At 35.8% G+C, this 7,500-nt stretch overlaps 1 protein-coding gene across 1 annotated transcript in view; it reads left to right on the forward strand.

The window, feature by feature from the left end:
• The window catches only part of LOC135226188 (hemicentin-2-like), a 207,998-nt gene that overhangs the window by 89,041 nt on the left and 111,457 nt on the right, over nt 1-7,500 (forward strand). The gene's annotated exons all lie outside the window — the stretch shown is intronic.

Consider the following 7,500-nt stretch of genomic DNA (forward strand, 5'->3'; position numbering starts at 1 on the left):
AAATGGAAATTGACAGTGAAAAGGTTTGAAAGGTGTAACAGGAGGAAAACCTCAAAGCAGTTGCACTATGAAGCAATTGCTAGGAGAGGGTGGAAAGTAAGATGGAAGAAAGAGAATATGAAAGGAGGTAGAGTGAAAGGAACGAAAGGGGCTGCAAAGAACCTCAAGTAATGCCTACAGTGAACCGCATGAGGTTCCACTGACGGCACTACCGCCCTACGGGGTGCAACGCATACAAAAGGAAATAAAGGAGAAATGGCAGCTAGGAAACCATTTGATAATTTTCAGCGGTGATGTTGCTGTGCTGCAATTTCCAGTTCCTTTACTGGTTCAATAATTTTGGCGTTCACACAGACCTTGAAGCTGCGAAGGAGGCATTGTATTCATGCAGAATAACTGCTGCCCCCAATGCTGTCCCCAGAAAACTATGAATACTAATGCTCGGTGTCGTATGCTGCCCTCGCGTTAATTACGCACAGTAGGCCGGTGCATAACAGCAGTATACAAAGTCAGATGAGGTTTATGCATCGTCGCGAAGCTTATGCAAGGGAACAGAAAGCAGCAGCGATCATCAGCCGTTTATCAGATGATCCTAATATGCGTTTTGGTATGATCTCTCTCATGAGGTCAATATGCACTTCATGGTTATTCCTCCCTCGGTATTAATATGCATTTTATGGTCATTCCTCCCTTGATGTTAATATACATTTTTATGATTATTCCTCCCAATTTGCATTGGGCAACGTCACTCCTGCGGGAACTGCAGCGGTCAGCAGAATTGCGAAATAATTTTCGTCATTTTTTTTTATGACGGTAGTTCGTATGACTTTCTGCATTTTATTGCAGCTTCAAACTATTTAGACTATTTTATCTTTCATTGCTGGTAATCGTAGATTAAATTATCAATGGTTTAAAAAGTCAGAATATTCTTTTAATAAATCATCACGAATCGTAGTTCTTTTTTTTTTTACAGCTATTTGATAAAATAATTCTTACAAATGCTAATGTATTAATAAAGTATACGATAATCGTTTCAGCTCGCTTACGATAACGCATCGATTTCCACATTATGCTTAATCTTTCATAAAATTATAGCAGCATTATCTCCTAAGCAAAACGGCCTTGCAAAATAAATTTCTTGTCAATATCGGTAGCACAAGTCCACAACAGTACATAGATGTCAAGATGTTAATTCTAGTTTATGCATGTATGCATCATCCAAACACACTTGGGTACACGTCACTCAACCACGCTACGTAAATATTCATGTCACCCATACCACACCACAAATATAATATATATATATATATATAATATATATATATATATCATATAATATATTATAATAATATATCATATATATAGATTATATAATAGTAATATCATATTATATATATAAATATTAATATATATATATTATATATATATATATAACATACATAGATATATAAGATATATATATATATATATATATATATATATATCATTATATATAATATAATATATATATAGAGATTATATAATAATATTGTATAGATATATTATAAATGAAATAATATATATATATATAATATAGATTAATAATTATATAAATACTAGAATCTATATATCTATATATAAATATATCTATATATATTATATATATATTCTATATACCTCTATATATATATATCGATTATATATATAATATATATAATATATATATGCTTGAAAGAAATATATTTTGGGAAATATTTCATTGGTTGTTTTCGTTCCTCTGATTAAGGCTGATTCTGTCCTTTGACCTTTGAGTTGCTTTCGAAAACAAGGCGCTGGAGATTCCAGTCGACACGAAGATTTCAATTATTTCCATGATTAAACATAGCAGAGCTTTTGGCCTCTGTAATTGGCCTAATGATTTTGTTTTATTATTTTCTGGTGGAGAGTTTTATCGGTGGAGCCTATATAAGATTTATCGCAGACGATTCGAGTGCTTTTATAGATGCTAATGTTTTTGAGGATGTTTTTTAACATCAGCCACAGCTGTATTTGTAGTATTGGGATGATCCTATATTTAGTCAAATAAATATTTCAAAGCGTTATGTCGACTGGAATCTGTCACACATTGTTTTCAAAGCTCAACATGTGACAGGAGGCAAGGCTAAACAAGTTAAACGAAACAAAGGAGCTCAAGTTTTTTCGTCGCAATCGAGTTTTTCTATACACTAGCTGTTAGCGTAGAATTAAGGCCCACGGACATGGACGCCTATCTTCTGGTGGTCTCCGTATAATGCTTGTATGAGCCACGGCCCACGAAACTTCAACTAAGGTTCCCCGGTAGTAGCCTGGCCTATATCATTGTCAGAAGCACGATTATGGCTATCCTTAACCTTAAATGAAATAAAAAGTACTGAAGCCAGAGGGCTGTAATTTGATATTTGATGATTGGAGGGTGGATGATCAACAAACCAATTTGCGGCTAGCCCTCTAGGCTCAGTAATTTTTAAGATCCGAGGACGGACAGAAAAAAAGTGCGGGCAGGCAGACAAAGCCAAGCGCAGAATAGGTTTTTTATTTTATTTTATTTTTTTTTGGCAGTAAAACTGAAAAAGGCAAATAAAACAACCATTATTTTTCATGGGCCTTGGAATTCCTGCATCACCGACAATATTTCTGTAAGAAACCTTAAGGAAGACCGAAAGAAACAGTCGTTGTTCAGTATTCACCTCATCTCCATCGTGTTACCTGATAGAAGATTCTTTAAGTTAATGGGTCTTGTATCTACATGTGCTCTTATTGCCTTTTTGTATTTTCTAATCCAGTGGTTCTTAAACTTTTTATGACCACGCTTCCTCTAAGAGTTGGTTCCTCCCTCCACGCCCCTCTTACATCTGAGTAGAATTCCCTCCCAGGTACAAAGAAAAATGAAAAAAAGGGAGAGAAAGAAAAGGGATTTCGAGGGACAGGGATGGCGGGCAATAATTACAAAACATGTTAAGCCCAACGAATCTAACCAGAGTAGTAGACTATAGGAAGCTGACGTCACAAGGCAATAATTAATACATTTTTTCATACACCTTCTTGAATATGAGTTTCCGTCACATCACTGTTTTTAAGAGAATAACGAATATAATCCAGAGAATTTTTTAATTTTTTTGCCATAGGGCTCCGCGCCTCCCCCTGAAAATTGCTGACGCTCACTACCGGGACGGGGCCCCCCCCCCCCACCCCCCCCCCCCACCCCAGTTTTTAAGAAACCCATTGTTTCCTAATAATCCATTACCTGACCGGAGATGGAAACAGTTGTTTCCGAAATGTGCGGGTATTTTCCTTGACTTATTTCTTTGTTTGGTAGTTTTTATTTTTAATAGGCACTCGTTGTTTTATGTACACGACACACACCAAAAAACCAAAAAAAAAAACACACACACACACCACCCAACACACACTAAACCGGTAGGGGCCATAGTCCCCCTCAGTGTACCTCATGTGCGATGGGACTGTAGCATTACTTAAGGTTCTTTGTAAAGTCACCAATGTGTCCCCTAGCTGCATCCCTTTTCGTTCCTTTTACTGTTGCCTCCTTTCATATTTGCGCTTTCCTTCAGTCCTTCCTTTTCCACCCGCACCTAACTAAAATTGGGGAAGGTGCAATGCACCAACAGTCCTCACCTTCGCAATATTTTCACTTCATAATAAATGGTTAATGGCCTATTTTTCGTCGCCTTTTCCCTAGGAGGTGCTTGACTCGTTTCTCATTCTTTCTCTATGATTTCTTTCCTCCTTCTCTAATCCTAGTTCGTAAACGTCATTTTCAAATGCGTTTTGGATGCTATCGGCCTTGCCCAGTATCCCCGCTTGATATCGATAAAGCGGAAACCCTCGCAATGTTTTTTTAAAAAAGTTCTTATGGATCTTATGCAAACCTGTTTTCGAAACTCCATTTAACTTTTCTCGTGTTCATAAGCCCGCTTAGCAAAGGCTGTTTCTTTGTTTTTCAGTATCAAAAATTATTATCGTCCGTGGCAGTCAATTAACTTCTTTGTTTCCTTTGTCGCCTTTTATGAATGTTGGTTGTGTATGTTATTTATGTAATGTATGGTATATATATTTATCTATATATATATATATAATATATATTAAGATATATATTATATATTAGTTATAGTATATATATATATATATAATTACAATATACATATAGATATATATAATTGATATAGATATATAATATATATATATATCTATGATATATATCGATTATATAATATATATAAAATATATATATGATATATATATATATATATATTATATATATAACGTAATGCACATACACATATATGTATACATAATATACATCCATATGCAAACACAAACACACACATACACACACACACACACACACACACACATATATATATATATATATATATATATATATCTATATATATATATATATGTGTGTGTGTGTGTGTGTGCGTGTGTGTGTGTGTATACATACATACTGGCTTAGCCATCTGTATTGATATATGATTATAATCCTTTTTCATTTCCAGCGTATAAAGCCTTATAGTTAACTAATACTCGTACAAGGCTGTATTCACTGTCCGTTTATTTCTTTATTTAACAGTGACAATTTTAACATGGACGTGATCTATCTTCTTTACAATGTCCTGACGTTCTCTTAACTTGCTTACCTTGAATCTCTCGGGTAACTGAAATGCGCCAGATTGACATGAGGGTACGTTTTATCCCATTAGTAGGACTATCTCTCTCTCTCTCTCTCTCTCTCTCTCTCTCTCTCTCCTCCTATCTCTCTCTCTCTCTATCTTCCTCTCTTCATCTTCTCTTCTCTCTCTAGTGGCCGAGGATTCCAGGAAACATATCATTCTTTCCCTCGATATGCAACGGTATTAGTTCTGCTCTGCAGTTTTTTCCTTCTTCGGTGTGTAAACCTACACTATTTGGGACTCATTCTTACCTGACTAGAATATGACAATCTCGAGATGTGTTCATTGGAATGAACCTCATTAAGCAAATGTAATGCGAAGATATAATAGGAAAGGCGAGAAAGTCCGGGAAGGTATATAGAGGTGACTGATGCATTGCATCATCAACGGGACGAGAGCGAGAGAGCCCGATGTATCGTTAATGACACACCCCGCCCCCCTCCCCCCAGTGCCGATTTACAAAATACCTCGTTTGTGGAGTTTTGCCTGAGAAAGTTAAGACCGGCGAAAGGACTGCAAGGAGAAAAACACGTCGGTTTAGATTACTTAATTGTATGGACCTAACGTTCGTTATGAAGAAAGTTAGCAGACATTTTTCAAAGTAAAGTCTTTCATAGACATACTAATAACTCATTATAGAGTTAATAAAGAGGATATTGTGGATATATGATGTAACAGCGAAGTCAGTTGGTGCAATTAAAGGATTTTATGATGGTAGCGGAGAGCGCGTTCAAATCTGCAAATGGCAAAGTGACTGGTTTAGTGTTAAAGTTGGCCTGCTATAATAGTAGATGTAAGTTCAAAGTACGATAGAAAAATTATGTGTGACTAAAGTGTAGAATTCTTGATGTCTGCAGACGATACACTGCTGGTTAATGATAGTAACGAGAAACAGCAAAAGCTAAAGAAAGAATTCTAAAGAATATGGTAATGAGGCTAAATAATAATAATAATAATAATAATAATAATAATAATAATAATAATAATAATAATAATAATAATATAATAAAATATCCTTTAATTCAGCTCAGGTCCATATACATGGAATTTACAAATTACAGACAATAACATACACAATCTAGATATATGAGACAACATGATAAAAAAATTAGTAATCGGCACTTATCCACCAAATAGCTGAGGTAGCATAAAAGATAGTAATCATAATACTGGCAATAACGTAAATAATATTGGTGAGAAAAAAAATGCATTGAGAGTTATAACAGCTAGTGCACAGATTATATAACTTCAATTTCAACTAAAGATCTTAGGTGGTTACAGTAGTCAGGCCCAGAGGGCTAAATACGAAAATTGAATGTAAAATAAACTTTAACTTTATAGCAATCACAGTAATAATGAAAAAATAAAATACCAGCATTAACTATGATAATGACAAAATCTGCAGATTACATCTTGCCAATACAAAGATTAAGTCCCTTTAGGGGACAAAGGCCTCATTTTCCCATCTTTCCTACAATTTAGATCTTGCTTCACTCCTTAGGATGCTTTGTATGAGCGAGTTGCTGCTGTTTCTCATTCGGGTTATCAGACTGGACATTGTTCGCCTTACAATGATTTTTAAACTGTCCAGGTGGTTTTCTATGAACATCTGTGTGCCGGAGTGGCAGCGTGGAGTGTTTGCGAGGCGTCTCAGAATGTTGATAATGAGTAGAACAACAGAAGTTTCTTCACATAGTTATTTAGAATTGCATTTAACTGATAATGGCATGATAGAAGAAGAGGTGAGTCTTGGAACAGGTGAAGCAAAGATGTAGCAGGTTGTCTGCAAAAGATATGGGAAGAGATCTGGAGTGAGTATTGGAACCAGGGCGAGATTTCATGAAGGACTCTTCATCCCTTTTTATCATTAGTTTTCTCTAAAGGAAAACTACTGAAACGGATTTTTGTCTGTCTTTCCGGCCTCAGATCTTAAAAATTACTGAGGCAAGAGGCCTACAAATTGGTATGTTGATCATCCACCCTCCAAATATCAAACATACCAAACTGCAGACCTATAGCCTCAGTAATTTTTATTTAAGGATAAAGTTACCTATGATCGTACGTCTGGCACCGCTATTAATACTAACAGCACAGGCTACCACCGGGCGTGCTTGAAAGTTTCATGAGTTTCGGCTGAGAACTTCATGGCCTGTGGCTGAGAGTTTCATACAGCATTATACGCTGTGCAGGAAACTCGATTGCCTCGAAGAAACTTCGGAGAATTTTTTGGTTGTTTTGTATTTTATGTCAGTAAAGAGTGGATACTAAATAATGAGTGGGTTTTTCGAGAAGGTTTTGTTTGTTTGGAAATAATTAACGACGGTAGAATAATGAAAAGATTTACAATTCAGAATTATTCGGATAAAGGATAAATCAAGTCCTGGATAATGCTGGGTAAATGACCTTAAAGAAATATTGGAAAAGGGAACGAAAAGACTTCAGTTTACAGGAAGCACAAGAGCGCGTGTATAATGGAGGTGAATCATGCAGTGTGCGCGGGGGTTCCGATGTGTAGCTGATGAGCAAAATTTTCAGCTTTTTCGCACTTGAAGATATGTAAAATTTATGAAGGATTTTTCAGGAAATAAAATAGACCAAAGGAAAAACTATGCAAAGTTGAATTACCTAGATTGAGAGAGAGAGAGAGAGAGAGAGAGAGAGAGAGAGAGAGAGAGAGAGAGAGAGAGAGAAACATACCCACGAGAGTGCCATTGATTAATGATTCAAAAAATGCAAATGCATGACACTCATGAAATCTCCATGGTGGGATTAGCTATGCTGAAAATCAATG

The sequence above is a fragment of the Macrobrachium nipponense genome, chromosome 14 (genome assembly GCF_015104395.2).
Source record: "Macrobrachium nipponense isolate FS-2020 chromosome 14, ASM1510439v2, whole genome shotgun sequence".
Lineage (NCBI taxonomy): Eukaryota > Metazoa > Arthropoda > Malacostraca > Decapoda > Palaemonidae > Macrobrachium > Macrobrachium nipponense.